At 40.1% G+C, this 19,901-nt stretch overlaps 1 long non-coding RNA gene across 1 annotated transcript in view; it reads right to left on the reverse strand.

Moving 5' to 3' along the window:
* The window catches only part of LOC103349674 (uncharacterized), a 40,155-nt gene that overhangs the window by 7,083 nt on the left and 13,171 nt on the right, over positions 1–19,901 (reverse strand). Inside the window, exons 3-4 of the long non-coding RNA XR_011388818.1 lie at positions 5,959–6,254; positions 5,591–5,716 (exon numbers count right to left, since the gene is read on the reverse strand). This is a non-coding gene — a long non-coding RNA (uncharacterized lncRNA). The remainder of the gene's footprint in view (positions 1–5,590; positions 5,717–5,958; positions 6,255–19,901) is intronic.

Genomic DNA, 19,901 nt, shown 5'->3' on the forward strand with positions numbered 1-19,901 from the left:
GGGCACTGGATTCTGTCCCGGTTGCCCCTCTTCCAGGCCAGCTCTCTGCTGTGGCCCGGGAGTGCAGTGGAGGATGGCCCGAGTGCTTGGGCCCTGCACCCCATGGGAGACCAGGAGGAAGCACCTGGCTCCTGCCATCTGATCAGCACGGTGCACCAGCCACAGCGGCCATTGGAGGGTGAACCAATGGCAAAAGGAAGACCTTCCTCTCTGTCTCTCTCTCACTGTCCACTCTGCCTGTCAAAAAATAAAAAAATAATAATAATTTAAAAAGAAAAAGTACATATGTTAAACAGTGCATTTTTCCATATCATAATTGAGTTGTAATTGAAAATATACTCTCTCTTGTTCTGTTTCAATTGTTTAAACTGTGTGTACACATTAACAAAAGCCATCTATGTTGGAGATAATGACTATTTTTTCTTCTTTGTCTCACTGTCCACTGAAATATCTATTTATCCTTTTTGAAAATAAATAATAGTATATTATTGATGCTACAAAAAATGACCTTAAAATTGAGTGGCCTTTAATAAACAACTGGTCATTTCTCTGTCATGTCAAAGGAAAGAAGTGTTGAGGTGGATTCGTTCTGAGAGGAGCGCAGTGGGGGCAAGAGGCGCGGAGTCACCACAGAGACTCCGGGAGCCGGGTGAAAGCAGGCCAGAGGCAAGCAGCCCGCAGACTCGTTTATTTCAGTTGGTACAGAAGCTTATATAGCCAAGGCAGCCAATCTGATCAAGGGGTGGTTTATGCCCTAACCAATCACAACCTGTTGCCAGGCAGTATCCAAAGCCATCCAATCACAGCGTGTTGCCAGGCAGGCTCCATTGCCAGGTGGGTTTCAAAGCCATTCCTGAGTAACTGACGCTTGCTTGCCAGCAGCCATCTTGGCATGGCCTTCTCATTCCACCACAAAGGAACTGAGATTTTTGTGGCTCTTCTCCAATATGGCAATATTCTGCACTGAAGGAAACAGTCCTTACTTGGGAAATTATTCTTGTAGCAGAGAGAAAAGCAAAACAACTGACAACAAGATGCAATGGACATCAAGTTTCTCCGTCTCAAGATCCCCTGGTCACTGTCATCGGCAAAGCCGGTTACAGGACTAACCCCAACTTCAGGGACCCATAGGACATCCAGAATGTGGTCCAGCAGGGAAGGTCACTGGCCAACAAGTCATACAGTATATGCGCACAAAGGCTGTTTCCTTGTAGAAGGTTAGGTTGTGATGCATGGGAACAAAGGGGCCATTTACTAGAGTGCCTAACCATTCTATTCTAAGAGAATTTCTAGTCTGAGCAAACTCTCTTCTCCATAAAGGGAACATTAAATAAAATATACATGTATATATTTTTAAAATATTTACTTATTTTATTTGAAGGTCAGAGTTACAGAGAAGGAGAGGCAAAGGCAGAGAGAAAGAGAGGTCTTCCATTCGCTTGTTCACTCCCCAAATGGCCACAACAGCCAGAGCTTGGCCAGAACAAAACCAAGAGCCAGGAGCTTCATCTAGGTCTCCCTGTGGGTGCAGGAGGCCAAGGACTTGGACCATCTTCCGCCATTTTTCTAGGCACATTAGCTGGGAGCTGGATCAAAAGTAAACCAGCGCCTGAAGGGGATGTTGGATCTGCAGATGGAAGTTTTACCCAATGCACCACAGCACTGACCCCTTCCATGTATATCTTAATCCATGCATATGACGGATCTTTAAAAGATTCAAGAAAAATGCATATAATGAAAAAAACTGCATGTGAATTTCAAAATATTTTTGTATCAAAATAAACTTATTTTCATTTCCATTTTCCACACCCTCATATCTTTTTTGAAGTACCCTCATATATGTAAGGTAAAAATCTATCCATCTAGGATATGAACCTGAAATACAGAGAGAGCTTTAAAAATATTTAAGTGTTCCCACTGTTGGGAACGGACAGTCTGGGTTCATCCATCTCAAAGGTATGGCCCATGAACAATGTTAGGAGGTAAAATATTGGAAAAATGCATGAGGATAAAATATTCAAAATGGCATCGCTGCTCAGGGTTCAAGAGTGTCATTGGTCAGGATGGTCTACCCCTGGACCACGGATGTCTAATAACTTGACTTCACCCAAAAAAGCACTTACTGAGCCCCTCCACTCAAAAGGGAATCAAGACACTTGCTACTGAGAGAGCCAGACCCTGGGTCCCACTGAAGAATGCCTCTGCACCCTCCCAACTACCTGATTCCACTGCACTGCACTTGCTACTGCCTCCCACAAGACCCGTCAATCACAGGCCACTGCACCCTGGTAGGTATCTGCCCACTTCATTAGGAAACAGGACCACACAGGTGTACGCTCCAAGCCACATGAAGCCGAGGAAAGCGATGTCTGATCTGAAGGAGCAATAAACACATCAGATGCAGTGGGAGGCACGTTGATGTCTGAATTAAACTCATTAACATCCTTGCACTCCTTTTCTTGGTGGGTCACAGGCCAGAGCCAGGATTCCAAGCATGTGTGACAGGCATCCCTAGGAGCTCTAGACTACAATGATAAAAGAGGCATAATTATAAGTTAGGGAAATAATTTGAATGATTTTTTTAAACTACTTAGAGCTTGGAGCTTGGAACTCCTTAGTTTGCAAGTCAGAGCTGGCAGGCTTACATGAGGCTTTGAATATACATCGCAGCAGAGAACAACAGAAGGAAGATGGGAAAAATAGAAACACATGTACTTTTTAAAAGTTTTCCATTTTTTTCTTAATCTTGCACATCACATCTTAGAGGGAAGATTTACTGTAAATATGCTCAGGACTGAAAAACACAAATATGATATTGTTTTCTTTATTGTAGGAGTGCCAAACAGCAACAAGGTGCTACTAGACCCTCAGTTTGAATTCTTACCACAAGCTATCCATTGTTTAAGGGCGTACAGCCTATCATAAGATTTTACCCTGAGACAAGGACATAAGGTTTCAGGCTAGAAGCAATCGCTTTGTAAATGTCTGATAATAAAACAGGCAACTCTGAATGCAAATAAATTAATAACTGTGAGATTGTAAACTGTGGCAAATTTCCTTTCAGCAGGTGTGTGGCCTGGGTGAGAATTAGGAGGATGACACTGAAGACAGCTACCCATCAAACAAAGGTTCTGCTCTCTTCGCGCATGGTTTTGTATGGCACAATCTGTCTCCCAGCTCCTGCAAGACGTGGTTGTCTTAGCCTTGGAGATTAGCAGGGTTTGTGTAAGGCTAAGAGCCTATGGAATCCCCAGGCTCCTTTTCCTTGCAGACCAGAGCTGTAGACAATTGCTCCATCCTGATTGCTTCGAAGATCAGTTTGCAGGCCAGACAGGGCCACAGACAAGAAAGGAGGCAAATACTTCTAATCCATCCATGTCATGTCAGGGATAAGTGAGCATTGATGTTTTTATGGACATGCATAACAGCCGGGGGTAGGGAGTGACTACACATAGTTAGCTCTAAATATATACAAAAATAAACACAGTAAGCCCTCAATATTTGCAGATTCAACCAACAACCAAACATAGGCAAAAAAAAAAAAAAATTATCCCCCAAATTGAATCTGTACTGAACATGCACACTTTAGTTCCTTATAAATATCTTCTAAATAATAAATAAGGATTTACGTTGTATTCACGAAGTATCAAGTGTTACAAGTGACCTAGTGATGATTTCAGGTGTATGAGGGGGATGTGTATGGGTTTCATGTAAAGGCTATACCATTTTGTGTATGTAGAGTTGAGCTTCTGCAGGTCTTAGTACTCCTGGGGGACCTAGAACCAATCCCTGGTGGATACTGAGGCACAACTCTAGTTCCCTGTAGCTAAAGTGAACTTCCCAGCTGACTCATGTTACACCATTGCAAATCCCTGCTTATCTTTCAGATCACAGATGAGAGAATGAAAATAAGTCCAAGAACTTGATACCACTGAGGCAGATTCTCCCTCTGCTTCTTGTACTTGCCAAGCAATCCTTGAATGTATTCTTTTATAATAAAAAAGACTGGACACATCCTATGCAAGGGGGAATCTAGGTGGATGTACAGGAATCTGAGTGTCAGTTCCTAAATGGATATTGCTAGTGAAGGGTTCCAACAGTTTGTTGGCAATGCTGTTGGCTGTTTTATTTCTTTAAGCTTTAACTCATTCCCTTATAAAGTCAGAGTATTGAAAGAGATCCCCTGTAAAATATTTTAAGCTGTAAAAATACAGATTTCTACGTTTCTAGATGTTCTTTCCCCCAGGAATTGGATATACAAGGGAAAACATCAAGGTTTCAGCAACAGAGATACCAGGAAGTTTTACTTCTTATTTTCTAGATTGATCCACTAGAAATATTGGCTATAGATCTCTGTAGTTTTTAACATTAAAAGACTTTTTTTCTAGGGGCCGGCACTGTGGCTCAGCAGGTTAAAGCCCTGGCCTGTAGCCTCATCATCCCATATGGATGCCAGTCCATGTCCCAGCTGCTCCACTTCCAATCCAGCTCCCTGAAAATGTGCCTGGGAAAGCAGTAGAAGATGGCCCAAGTCCTTGGGCCCCTGGTCTCACGTGTGAGACCCAAAGGAGGCTCTTGGCTCCAGGCTCCAGGCTCCAGGCTTTGGATCGATTCAGCTTTGGCGCTTTCAGTCATTTGGGGAGTGAACCAGCAGATGGAAGACCTTTCTCTGTGTCTCTACCTCTCCCTGTAACTCTGTCTTTCAAACAAATAAAAATAAATCTTTACAAAAAGATTTTTTTTTTCTGGGCACATCTCATCATGGTGGATAACCCTTACACGTTCACAGCTCTACCCCCTTTGCTGGCATCATATGCGGCACATGGTCTAAGCTCTGAATATGCATTGAACAAATAAGACAGTGAAATAGGGAACAAACCCATGTCCCTGAATAGTGCTGTCTTCATTCGGCACAGGTGACAATCAGGAGACGCGACGCACCCACAGCAAGTGAATGAAAAAGAGATCTCTGGGGATCAAATTTAACTTTCTGGTAAAAGGTGAAATGCTTCAGACCACACTCAGGTTACAGAGCTTTGCACAGTGTCCCACATACGTCACAGCCAATGACATCTTTATTCAGTGCCCCTACTGACCTTTTGTGACCGTGAGACCTCCTGCCGCGTGGCCAGCCCTGAAGCCCTGTATGAAGTCAGGGAATCCCAAAGGCACAGCTTGTTTGGGAAGCCAGGAGAATGGATCCCTGGTACCTGCTCACAGCGGGAAAGCAATGTCTCTTTCTCCATGCAAGTGCAAACAGTGCTGTTCATGCCCAATTAAAGACCTGCCTTTCGTGCGGTCTGTTCACCTATTACACCCAACGCTCTTTTTTCTACCATGATCAAAGGGTTCAAGAGGTGAAACCCACAGCTCCTTGTCTGTGTTGAAAGAGGACAATCCACTTTTCATTTCTGGAACAGAAAATATATGGAGGGGGCACGTCCAGCTCCTGTTGGCTCCTCTCATGCCTGCTGTCTTCTGAGCTGTGTATCACACGTCTCAATACGTAAAAAGAAGAAAGAGAAAAAGAAAGAAAAACGAAAAGAAGGAGGGGAAAAAAATCTCGGTTTCAAATAATGAGCATGTGTACCTTTTTGCCTGAGGCCTTCATACACAATTTAGCCAGGAAGCCAGGGTAGATCATGATTTAGCTTTTGACATCTCCTGCCTCCAGGCCAGGAGAGACTAATACCGATTTCTGACTCTGAGCACGCCACTGGAAAAAAAAGTGAGAGAGAAAGAGGCCTTTTATTGACTAAATGATAAAGAGGTTTGTAATGATAAATAACAGTCATTTTATTGTGGAATTCCCCAGAAAAAGATGCATTCTGCAGTGTCCGAAGGAGCCTAAGAGCCGAGGTTGGTTCCCCATGGAGCCGAACCTGTTAAACTCCAATTTTTACAGCAAGGGATGGGGGTCACGAATTGCGGGCACCTCTGGCTATTAAAACCACCCACCCGCTGTCGGTGGCCGTGGTGCTGGCTCAGTGCTTCTTGGCTCCAGGAAAATCACCAGCGGCTGCATCCCGAGGTGGCTGGTCCGCAGCGCAGCCTTCGGTCAGCATCTGTCTGTCGGCGTCACCTTCTCCGGCTCCACGCGCTCAGGTTCTGATGTAATTCCACAGCTTCCAAGCTTGGGCTGCTGGAGAAATCACTGCCAGATTTGATCGATAGTTTAATTGTAAACTTGGGGAACAATAATGGATAATTTGGCTTGAACCGTCCATGATGAGCAATGCTGTCTGGGAGAGAGCCTTCAAAATTAAACAAGAGTTGGGCCACATTATTGCATTTGTACAACTCACCCAGAGTTAAATAAATCCCCCTTTACAAATGCTGTCTTGGCATTCTATGGCGTTCAATAAACATAGGGCCAGGCAGAGGGTAAGAGGGAAGAAACAGCACATGAGCTCACATTTAAACTATTCAACTTCTGGTTTCTTCTAAAAATATTATTATTGTTATATTACCACAATAATTCTTTAAAATACTCTTTGAATAATGAAAATGCTAAATAAATGGATGGGTTATTTTCAGGGCTTTTCAAAAAAATAGAAATGGAAGCCAATGAATTAAGGCAAGTTAAATGTAAATTAGCTACAGATAAAAAAAAAAAAATCCCTACAACAGCCATGGTGCTAATGACTACCACTCACTAGACTTTGCAGAAAAATACACAAGGCCATTTGGGCAACAATTGGTTTTTTAATTACAAATGTTAAGAAATAGCAAAAGAGAAACAATTCATTATTATTTCTACTAATACATTATTAAGTGTGGAAAGCGGCATATTATATTTGAGATTTAAACCAGCAAGCCTCAAACTAGGGTTTGTCTATCCCTGTAGAAATCATTAGTAACCTGTGTCAGCTCTGCAAAGTACTTGTCCTTAGATAAACTCTGCACATCTAACCTCGAGACTCAGACACAGTGAATCTGGTGACAGTAAGGGACTCTGCTCCGATATTCACTGATGGCCTGACTTGATGTCTCGCAGGAACATTTTTTCCAGATAAATGATAAGCGGGAGATTGATGAGTAGGATCATGCAGAAGAGGGAGGATCTACCAAGAGTCTGCACAAAGTTCATGGAAGACACACATGTGTGGATTTCAAAAAAAAATTTCCCACCAAAATGAACTTATCTTTGAATTATATTTTCCCATAAATTTTTTGAAATCCCTTTGTATAATGCAGAGGTAAACATTAGAGCTTTATAGGATCCAGGTACCAATTCTGTGACTTCCCAGCTGTGTGACCCTGACAAGCTGCTTAAATTAGCTGTGCCTCTGTTTATTCATATTATAAATGAGGATAATAATGGCCCTCACATAATTAAGTTATAATCAACATCAAATAAATTATTATTATTTTTTTTAACAGGCAGAGTGGACAGTAAGAGAGAGACAGAGAGAAAGGTCTTCCTTTGCCGTTGGTTCACCCTCCAATGGCCGCCGCAGCTGGCGCGCTGCGGCCGGCCCACCGCGCCAATCCGATGGCAGGAGCCAGGTACTTCTCCTGGTCTCCCATGGGGTGCAGGGCCCAAGCACTTGGGCCATCCTCCACTGCACTCCCGGGCCACAGCAGAGAGCTGGCCTGGAAGAGGAGCAACCGGGACAGAATCCGGCGCCCCAACCGGGACTAGAACCCGGTGTCCCGGGGCCGCAAGGCGGAGGATTAGCCTAGTGAGCCGCGGCACCGGCCAAACATCAAATAAATTAATATAGGCAAAGCACTCAAAAACAGCAGGAGGTTTATATTAACTGCTGGCTTGAAGAATATTAATAATAATGATGATCATAGTTTTTTTCTTATAAAAATGGTGATTGTCAGTTTTCCACTTACAAAAAAACTTTACATTTCTCATTTCTTTTGTGTTGGTATAAGAGACTTTCTTTGACATAATTTTATTTTCCAATTTATATTCAGTGTCAGGTTCTTTACTGAAGCCAAGATTCTAACTTGTAGGTATTAGGATGAAAGGGTGGTGAAATAGCCTGTGATACAGGCACCGGATTCTATTCTCTCTGTCCAGTAACATCACCATGACCGGTAGGATAGTAAATTACCTTGCAGGTAAGTTGTAAATTTCAAACTCCATTAGTTCTAGCCACTTACATTCTTCCCTTTTAAACACCTCTGTGATGGTGAGCTTTATTTTGTCCCCAGAACAATCCCAAAATTTCTGGATTAATTCCAAATCAAAGAAGCCATATGTAAGAGGCGTGGTTATCAGCATACGCACTGGGGTCAGATTATGTTGTCTGGATTCCAGCTTCGCTATTGACAGCTGCTGGTCACGTTGTTAACGACTCTGAGTTCCACTTTTCTCATTTGTAAGGTGAAGATCATGTTACCGACCTTTTAGGAGAGTTATAAGAATTAAAATCAATCAAAGGTGTAAAACTCTTTAGCACAACTGTGGAAGTTGTGGCAAGATTATTTTTGTGAATATTTTAAATGTTTCCCTCCTTATTTATTTGAAAGTCGCCTGGGGCGGGGGGAGAGACGTCTTCCATACTGGTTCACTCCCCAGATGGCTACAACTTCCAGGGATAGACCTGGTTGTATCTAGAATTGCTTCCTGGTCTCCCACATGGGCTGCAGAGGCGCAATCAGCCAGGACCCAAATGGACACTCTGATATGGATGTTGGCATCGCAAGCAGCAGCTAAACCCACTGAGCCATAACACTGGTCCCAAAGTTTATTTTTAAATCAATAAATCTTTCTACCAACCAGAACCCGAGTTTTTTCTATAATGGCTCTACATCATTCCTGAACTCAGTTTACCCACATGCTCTGCTTCTGCTAATGGGGCTTGTGCCTATGTCTACAAAAGTTAGTACAACTTGCCCAATATGCTAGCTTTTAGTTTAAATAACAGAGACATGCTTAACCTTTCTAGAGTCCACATCACTAGCATTCCAAGAATCTATGCCATTTGCATCTAGTAAATAAGTCAAGGCAAACTTACACTGTACTAAGACAATTATAGTGCTTAGAGAAATAACAGTAGCCTTAGCTGTCAATGGTTAAAATCCATCGGGAAGATGAGACTTAAGCTATGAAGAAGTACCATGAAAAACTGAATTAGGTATAGAGGAGAGATACCAGATGAGAAAAGTCCTAGAAACCACAGTCCCATAAGAATTATTATAAGGAAAACCCGGAGAAAATTTCAGGCTCCTAGACAATTTGACAGCTTTGAAGGGCTGTGATGGAAAGTAAATATGAAGCCTCTTTAGAAAACTCATAGACAATGCACACTCTCTTTTAATTCTGTTTCTCCATGAACTTTTTTGAAGCTCCTTTGTACATGGTCGGAGCCAACACCAAGAGAAAGCAGAATGTTTCTGACAGTACTTTAAGCATCAGTGAAAGAATCTGCCCCAGAAAGAAAAGATACCCCTGTCCCTGGAGGCTGTGTGATGTGCCACTGCAGGGGTTGACATGGAGAGTTTTACTTTAAGGAGAAGTGTGGGATTAGATGGTTCCAAATGTGATTCAACCCTCTGACTTGATGATCCGATCACCCTGCAGGGAATTAGTGCCTTGGGGAGCTTTGTGGAGTCTCGGAAGCCAGTACTGCTAAATGGATTTGACATCTAGAGGCAAGGAGCATGTAAATGTCTTCTCCTTCTCTCAGAATCCCTCCTGTGGCTCAGGTGCGGAAGTTTTCTTTGTGAACCATCACAAGGTGAAGAGGCAACAGCAGCAACAACACATAGAGGGATCGCAGTACGAGAGCGCTTCAAAAGTCTCATAGAAGATGGATTGAAAATATAAGTTTATTTTAGTGCAAATCGTTTCAAATCCATGCATATAACGGGGTCTTCAGAAAGTTCATGAAAATACATGTTATGGAAAAAACTATGCATAGATTTCAAAATTTTCATACCAGAATAAGTTTCTCTTTTAATTTTATTTCTCCATGAATCTTTAAGTCTCCACCTAAGAGGTCTGACTCCTTGAAGAATGCTTCTCTTATTCTGGCAACTGAGAATGCAAAAAATGTTTTAATTTTCATTAAAATTAGCAGCATAATGATACTTCAGTGTAAAGTGTCTCACTGTAGAATGAATATTAAACTATTGCAAAAACATTCAGACACTTTCAACTGGAGGGTTCAAAAATCTGCTTTGCTCTATTTGAGAAAGTCTTCACTCAGATCCTATTTTTTCTTAATTCTTCAAAGCTCTCCTTTGTTATTTATAAATAACAAATAATGTTATAACAAATAATTTAAAACAAATAATTTATGAATAACAAATAATAATTTGTTTTCAAAGCTCTCCTTTGTTATTTATGGATCTTCCCATTGATAGAGACATCAAATGCCTCCCATAACCAGATTTAATCGTAGATACCCTCTCCTCTTCTTCTTTTTGTAGACATTTGATTTAGCTTCACGCACACAGAAACTCAGGATGGATAAGCTATTCTCTGCATTGTTATTGACAAATACTTACTTGTTATTGCAATAGACTATGACAATAAGTTATTTGTTATTGACCAAATTTTGACAGTGCCATAAAGTATTTTAACTTGAACTGACACAAGAGTAGATGATCAGGCAGTCATTTCTCCTAAATAATACCCAGGGGGTGCCCAAGATACTCTTTTCCCAGAATAAAGAACCCTTGGGGGATTTGAGATGAAGGACCATTACTAACAAGATGCAACCACTCAGTAAGATTTTTATCAAACATATTATATTAAAAATGCATGTGGAATTGGAATGTTTGCAAACATGTGCTGACATTTTTGATCCTTTACAACACAACAAATTAAGGTGCTCACCCTGGGAAGGTCTGCTAAAATACTTCTACATGGCCTACCGACCGGATGACTGACACTTGTGTGAATCAAGCAAATTAAATCCCGTGGTCAGAAGTCTTCAACCTGCATGCGACCAAACCGGAGGCATGCTGAGCCTCCTCAGGGCAGTCGGGCAATGCAGCTTTGGGGCTGAATCGATGGCCTGACTTTTATTTGTGAATGTTGTGCTTTTCTTTCGAAGGCTTGAATTTTGGAAACCGGTTGACTTTTTTCAACAGGAAGTTAAAATGACCAGTTCATGTATGTTCAGTTTGTCTTGTAATTAGCAGGATTTCATTAAAGTGGACTCTTGAGATTTTTATTTCACATCTCTTCCCTTCCCACACCCACCCCTGGAATTTAAATCCTATGACGGCTTCCTTCACAGTAACCAAACATACCAGTTCTGAGTAGGTTTCCTAGAACAAGGGTCTGCAAAGGCTGTTCTTGGTTGGAATTGTGGTTAGCCGTGGTCAGATTGTTGAGAGATTTTTTTTGGAATTTCATCCTGATTATGAAAACTTTACCTGAGAAGTAAAGCAGTATTTTCCAAATATTTTATTTGCAGTTTCTTTTAATTAAATATATTCCTACTAGATATAATTTTCTCCATGTTCACGTTGCTCAAAAGTGAATATGTTGGGGTCAGTGTTGTGGTGCGGTAGGTTAAGTTGCCACTCACAATGCCAACATCCCACATCAGAGTGCCAGATCAATTCCTGGCTGTTCTGCTTTTAAGCCAGCTCCCTGCTGATGTGCCTGGGAAAGCAGCAGAAGGTGGCCCATGTGCTTGGACACCTGCCACCTACTATGGGAAACATGGAGTTTGTGGATCCTGGCTTCAGCTTGGCCCAGCCCTGGCTGTCGTGGCCATTTGGAAAGTGAACCAGGGAATGAAAGATCTCTCTCTCCCTCTCCCTCTCCGTGCCTTTCAAATAAATAAAATATAAATAAATCTTCTAAAAAGCATATGTTACAAGTATGTCTCTCTCCAATCATCAATATTATCACCTAGAAAATAATTACTAGCCAAGATATTGAACTTCTGAGTGTCACCTACTTTTAAGCCCTGCATTGGCCTTTCTTGCCTTAGTGGGGAAAAAAGAATATATTTATACCCAGACATGATATATTCCCACAAAGAGGGGACACATATCACCTTGTGTCTATGTGAGACTGCGACTAAGTTTAGTGAAGTGAGATTTGTCAGTGGCCCCATGTATTTGTGGCTTTAAGGATCATTTATCTTTTTGTGCAGTTTCCTAAATATCTGCCCTCTGCTCTCATGCAGTAATTTCACTCTTCTTTTTCTTTCTTTCTTTCTAAACAACTTGAAACATCTCAAGAAGGCTGTTGATTCTCTGCCAAAAAAGGCACATACCCAAAACTACTTTGGCCAATTCTGGGAGTTCTATAAATGCCAGAGATGTCTCTGAAGCCTAAGAAGCTATATTTTCAACAGAAAAATTAAAGTTGTGACAATCAACCCCATGTAAAATAGTTCTTTAGTCCAATTAATGATTCCAGGACCATCACAGAGATCAAATGACTATCGTCTCAGGAGTTTGGGGGATAATTCTAAAATACAAACAAATATGAGGGAAGCAGATGTTTAAACCAGTAGTTAAGACATCTGGGCCTAGATCCCAGCCTAGCCTCTGGCTCCTATTCTCACTCCCTACTAATGCAGACCCTCAGAGGCAGCAGTGCTGTCTTAAGTGGTTGAGTCCCTTTCACCTGTGTGGGAGACCTGTATTGTGTTCCTGGCTCCCAGCTTCAGTCCTAGCCCAGTCCCAGCTACTGCAGATGCGTGGGGAGTGAATCAGTGCGTGGGAATATTCTTTCTCCCTCTCTATTGATCTAATGAGCAAATTTAACCTTCAAAAATAAAAACAAGACAAATAAAATGCAAATTATTTAGTTCCTAAGATTTCCTGGGATCCAAAGGAATGAGGTTTTGTTTTTGTTTTTTTGTTTTTGTTTTTGTTTTTGTTTTGGACAGGCAGAGTTAGACATTGAGAGAGAGAGACAGAGAGAAAGGTCTTCCTTTTTTCCATTGGTTCACCCCCCAATGGACTGAGTTTTGAATCAATAAGAAAAATCAGAAAATCAGAAAAAAAAGACACTGTAAGTAGAAAGATACATTTCACCATTTCACTCACTGAATTATTTGAGTTGTTGAGAAATGTGGACAATATGGCATTGTCCTGGAGGGACCACAGCATAGAGAGGTAATTGTAAGTCAACAAGAAATTTTTGTCCTTCCTGCAAGGATTTTCATAGAAATGCAATAGGAACATTGTCACACTGCAGAGGGCTCTGGGCTGGCCGCTCAGGTATGAGGCATCAGTAATATGTAGCCAGGTTAAGTGGAATAGGGGATTATGTGTGCATGTGTGTGTGTGCGCGTTGGGGAGGGGAGGTGTCCATGGATTCTAGAGAGTGGGAAAGGCATATCCAGGAAGCAGTGGTGTGAAAACAACAAAGCAGGATCCCAGAGCAATGTGCACATCTGGAATTACTGGAGTACCAGGTTTGAAGGAAGTAAGATGGGAAATTACGGGAGCTATTTTGACGTAAGCTTATAATTCATATCAGGAGGCCTAAACATTTACAAACAGATGATGTGGAGTCTGTTGAGGATTTCCAGGAGGAGAATGGCATGATCATGTTTGAACTTGACTGCCAGGTCTCTGGCCAGGTAACAGACCCATATTTGAAGCAGGAAAAGGATGGAGAGACAGATACAGTACAGTTGCTTCCTGCTAGAAAAATGCATTTTTTGTTGTTGTTCCTTAACTCATCACAAAAGACCACTGCTCATAAAACTCCATTTCCTTTGTATAGAAAATAATGAACTTGGAAATACAAAAGATGTTTCTTTATATTTTCCTTTCTCCAAAGCCTCAGTTGAAATTTCTGTCCCAAGTCTGATCTCTCCAAATCTCATCTCTCTTTCTCTCCCTCTCCTTCACCCTCTCCCTCTCCCTCTCCCTCTCCCTCTCTAATATGTTTTAAGGCAATAAAACATCCTTGGCAGAAGGGCTTTGAAGTGTAGTGTTCCTGAGATTTCAATAACAGCTTTCTCCCACACATACACAGAACTTTGTGAGAAGTGGCAATTACAGGATTATCTACTACTTCAAACATGAATTCTTTGAGCACTGATCTGGCTTTTCTTTGTTTAGGTCATAATTACATCTTTAAGATTACCTGACTTTCTTTCTGAGGAATACATGCTAGGATTTAATTTTTTTAAAAAATTTTTAGTACATTATGTATTTGAGAAGGAGAGAGAAAGAAAGAAGTCGCCCATACATTGGTTCACTTCCCAAATGTATCTGCAGCAGCTGGGGCTGGGCCAGGCTGAAGCCAAGAACTGGGAACTTCATCCAGGACTCGCATGGAGGAGGCATGGACAGCCACCTGAGGTGCATGAGCCATCACCAGCTCCCTCCCAGGAAGTACATTTTCAGGAAGTTGGAATTTGAAGCAGCCAGACCTCAAACCTAGGAACACCAATATAGGATGCAGATATCCCAAGCAGAATCTTAACTTCTAGACCAAACGCTCTCTCCCCTTTTTCAGATTTTAAAATGAAGTTATATTTTTGTCATCCTGGGAATCATGACTAGAAGAAAATTAATCTTCTGAAGTTCATCACATTGTACATGAGATGAGTGTCATAAACTATCGCCTGAAAACGACAGAGAAACAATCTCTCCAAGGAAGAATGCAAACGGAAGTATGAACACACCAAAAAGCATCCCTTTAAACTAATAGAGAATGTAGGGCAAAGAGTTGTACTCTGCCAGCATACTGAGTGCCCAGGCCACTTTGAGATAAGCAAGCCATCAGCAAGCCAGGTCATTCTCAGGCACAGCTTTGACCTATCCACGGTGCTCAACAAAAACCTGCAGGCCCAAGGCCCACAGGTAACCGTCTGCATTTCTATGACACTGCTCAAAGGGAAGACACGCCAAGGACCCTCCAACTGTGCCAGAGCATTCCTCAAACCTTCCCAAGTCAGGTCCAAACAAGACTTAGGACATTCTGATTTTATTTTGGCCTTAAAACTTTTGATTTCAAAATGATTAGATTTAAGTTTGTGAAGCTAATAAAGAGGTACCCTGTATGTTTCACCAAATTTTGACAGTCCTAACCTCTTACATAAATATAATTCAGCACTGAAACAAGGAAACTGACGTGTGTGTGTGTGTGTGTGTGTGTGTGGGAGAGAGAGAGAGAGAGAGAGAGAGAGAGAGAGAGAGAGAGAAGCCATTCCATCATACATGTAGATGAAGGTAGCCACCATGGTACCAAGACACATTACTCCCCAATCACCAGGAAAGCCTCCCTCCAGTGACTGCTTTACAGACACACCCAGTCCTCACCACCCAATATCCTTAAGCATTAACAAGCAATAATGTATGTCTCTATAGTTCTGCCATTATGGAATGCTATGCAGTGTTATTTAAATGCACTCCTACAGCACGTGACCTTTTAAAACTGCTTTTGTCTCAGGTTGTTGATTGTTTCAGTTGTTCACTTCTTGTATTTCTTTTGTCCTTGGAAGTAGAATTAACTTCTTAGGATAGTTTTGGGTTCCTAGCAAAACTGAGTAGAAAGTACAGAGAGGTCTCATTAAGCTGATGCCATGTACACACATGCACAGTCCCCTCAACCATCAGTACCCCCTACTACACAGCTGCTCTTGATGCTGTCAACGAAGCCATAAGTGCCCCCTCAAAGTCCATAGTTTTCATTAGGGCTCAATCTTGGCATCATACATTCTGTGTTGAGGGCAATGGGTAATGACATGAATCTATCATTATGGTATCATACATATTTTCATTGCCCTCTATCCTCCACCTACACATCTCTTCCTCTCCCTAACTTTTGGTTGCCACTATGATCTTTTGGCCTCCATAGTTTTGCCTTTTCCAGAAGGTCACATAGTTGAAATCATATAGTATATGGTCTTTTCCTATTAGCTTCTTTCACTTAGCAATCTTCATATCCAAGTTTCCTTCATATCTGTTCATGGATTAATAGCCCATTTTCTTTTTAGCACTGAATAATATCCCATTATCTGCTTGTGCTATGATTTAGCTATCCATTTACCTACAAGTACATGTTGGTTGCTTCCAAGTTTGAGCAATTATGAATAAAGCTGCCAAGTATTTGTGTGAACATAATTTTTAATTCATGTGGGAAAAAGCCACGGAAAAATTTGTTAGGTTATATGCTAAGAGTATGTTTAATCTTGGAAGGAACTGACAAACTGTCTTCCAACATGACTGCATCATTTCATATTCCTAACAGCAGTAAGTCAGAGTTCCTGTTACTCCACATCCCCACCAACATTTGGTATTGCCAGTCTTCTTGATTTTGGTTACTCTGGTAGATATGTAGTAGTATCTCATTGTTGTTTTAACTCACAATTCCCTAATGACATAGGATGTTGAACATCTTGCAATATGCTTATTTTCCACCTGTATATATTTTTAATGAGTCTTCTGAGTCTTTAGCTCATTTTAACTGGGTTATTTGTCTTTTTATTTTTGAGATTTAAGAATCCAGCATGTTTTGCATTTTTTTCCAAATGGTGTCCATGGCTTGTGCTTTTAATTTTTTCTTTCTTTCTTTTTTTTTTTTTTTTTTTTTTTTTTGAAGTGTATTTATTGGAAAGCCAGAATGATAGAGGCAAGGAAAGTAAGAGATCTTCTGTTCACTGGCTTCATTCTCTAAATGTCCATAAAGGCCAGGTCTAGGCAAACGTGAAGCCAGGAGCTCTGTCCAGGCTTCTCACCTATGTGGCAGGGAATCAACTATTCAAGCCACTACCTACTTCTCCCAGGGAACACATTAACAGGAAGTTAAAATGGAGAGTGGAACCAGGACTTGGGTGTAGGCACTCCAATATGGGATGTGGGTGTACTAAACAGTGAATTAACAGCTATGCCAAAAGCCCACCCATGTGGCCTGTGGTTTACATTTTTGATCTATGATGCCTTTTGATTTAATTTTGGTAAAGGGTATATGATCTTCCTCTAGATTCATTTTTTAACAAGAATGCATAGTTGTTCCAGCGCAATTTCTTGAATTTGTACTGCTTTTGGTCTTTTGTCAAAGATTAGCTGATTATATTTGTGAGGTTCTATTTTTGGGAGCTCTCCATTCTGTTTCATTTATCTGTGTATCTTTTTATACCAGCTTTTAACCAATCTCACATTGTCTTGATCATTGTAGCTTCACAGTAAGTCATAGAAGTTGGATTTTGTCAGTCCTTCAACTTTGTTCTCTTTTTCAGTATTGTGTTGAATATTCTGGGTATTTTGTCTTCAACATAAATTCTAGAATAAGTGCTTTGATAGCTATAAGATAATTTTCTGGAACTTTGATTGTGATTGTGTTGATTCTATAAAGCTGGGAAAAGCTGATATCTTGAGAACGTGGAGACTTCCTATCCTTGAAATTTCTTTACTTCTTTGATATCTTTAGTCAGTTTTATAGTTTTCCTAATACAGGTCTTGTAAATATTCTGTTAGTTTTGCCCTAATTATTTTATTTGGGGGGCTGCTAATATGTAGAGTGCTGTGCTCTAAATTTTAAATGTAACTTTCCATTGCTGATCTATAGGAAAATTACTGATTTTTCTATACTAATTTTATATCTTGGAACTTTGTTATAATTGTTTGTAAGATCCAGGAGGCTTTTTGTTATGTTATTGCTGTTGACTCTTTTGGATTTTCTAATTACATGATCATGTCCTCTGTGAACAAAGTCAGTTCTATTCATTTCTTTCCTATTTCTATGATATTTATTCCCTTGTTTTATTGATCTATCTACAAATCCAGCACAATATTGAATATCAGTGGTGGGAGACAATATCTTTGCCTTTTGTCTGATCTTAATGAAATAGTTTCAAATTTTTCACAATTAATGTGATGTTACTTATAGTGTTTTTTTTTTGATAAGTGTTCTTTATCAAATGAATAAGCTTTCCTCCACCTAGATTTCTGCGAGCTTTCTCATGAATGAGTGTTGGACTTTTTTTTGAGACTTTTTCTGCATCTATTGATATCCTGTGATTTTTCTTCTTTAGCCTGTTGATAGGTTGGATTATATTCATTGATTCTTGAATGTTGAATTACTGCTGCATAAACTATATAAATCTCACTTGGTCATGGTAAATCATTATTTTTATATAATTTTGTTTTTGAGTTGCTAATATTTTGTTGAGCATTTTGATTTCTATGTCCATGAGAGATGTTGGTCTACGATTTTCTTTTTGTTGTTGTTGTTATGTCTTTATCTGAATTATAAACGATGGTAATTCTGGCCTCATGGAATGAGTTAGGAAATTGTTCCTTTGATGGTATCTTTTCTCTAATCTTAATTATAGAGATACTAAAGAATTGGTCTCATCTCTTCCATAATTCTTTGATATAACTCACCAGTGAACTTATTTCAGTCTGATACTTTTTTTATGGAAAATTATTAACCAGTGATTCAAGTTCTGTAACAGACATAGGCCTGTTCTGGTTGTCTGTCTATTATTTGGCAGATTTTGTCATACAAAGAATTAATCTGTTTCATTTATGCTATAAAATTTGTGAGTACAGAGTTGCTAATCATATTCCTTTACTATCCTTGTTTATCCATTATTTGAAAGGCAGAGAGAAAAAGATAGAAAAAAGGACACACACACACAAACTGGAGGAGGAAGGGGAGGGAGAGAGAGAGAGAGAGAGAGAGAGAGAGAGAGAGAGAGAGAGAGAAAGAGAGAGACATCTTCTAACAACTTGTTTACTCCCCCTGCAACAACTGGGGCTGGGCCAGGTCAAAGGCAGGAGATGTGAGTGGTAGGAACCCAGGTACTAATGCTATTACCTGCTGCCCCCCAGGCTGTTCATTTCAAGGAAGCTTGAATCATAAATGGGGCCAGCACTCAAATCTAGGCACTTTGATGGCATGGGACATGGGTGTCCAATTAGCATCCCAACATCCAGGCCAAAGGCCAACCCTCATTGATTCTTTTACAAGTTTTTGTTTGTTTAAGAAAAATCTTTTCCCAACCACTTTATGTGGTGACACTCTCTCCATTCCAGTTGTAACAAAGCAGTATTTTTAGTTGTCACAACAGATGACTTTCATGGAGGGACGGATCTGCTGTTGGCATTACAGATGAAAGCTCATTTGATAGGAAAAACCTGTCAAGCTCATTCAGAACTCCTTCCCCAATTTAATATTATCCCAGTGAGAACAATGTTAATGTGTTAGTGATCATGACTAATAAATAACCAATGCCTTATGCCCATTTCAGACACACAGCTATTAAGATTAGTGAAACACTAGATTTCTTTTCTAATTATACTAACTATATAAAAGTAATATGAAACTTCTATGAGCTGGTTACTTTGGCTGCTTAGTGCCTAATAACTGGCTGACACCTACATAAAAACATTTAGGATTTTTAAGATTTTTATTTTATTCCTATGAAACAGACAAAAAGCTCTGTTCATTTTTTATTGTAAATGCAAAGAACACACATACACATTAATTATTCAAAGAAATAACTAATCCCAAGTTTACTGGACTACGATCTAAGTGAAAATTATGAGATTATTGCAAAACTTCATCAATGATTCCATTTTTAGTTTGTAAGATAAAGAAAGACCCATGAATATATATATGTACATATATATATATATATATATATACACACACGTGGGGTATAATATTGAAGAAAGCTTTTGTTAGTAAATTATCTTCAGAAAATTCAAAGAAACAATCGATATAATTGCAAACATAAGTTCTCTCATTCAATAGATTGTTCTTTGGTGATGGGTCATCAGTAACCAACTAATACTTGAAATTATGTTTGCCATTAGTATATCTGTCTGTATATCACTAATGTTGAATTTCATTTGGTAACACAAAGCTGGAGGATAATTTTATGGGGAAAAATGACTCTGGAAAAGGTCATAGAAATGAAGAGAGTTTAAAAGACTTTGTTATGCTTGTAATTAAATTATAAATCCTGCTAATAGCCCTCCCAAGTCCGGAGTCAAAAAAA

Source organism: Oryctolagus cuniculus, chromosome 5 (assembly GCF_964237555.1).
Source record: "Oryctolagus cuniculus chromosome 5, mOryCun1.1, whole genome shotgun sequence".
NCBI lineage: Eukaryota > Metazoa > Chordata > Mammalia > Lagomorpha > Leporidae > Oryctolagus > Oryctolagus cuniculus.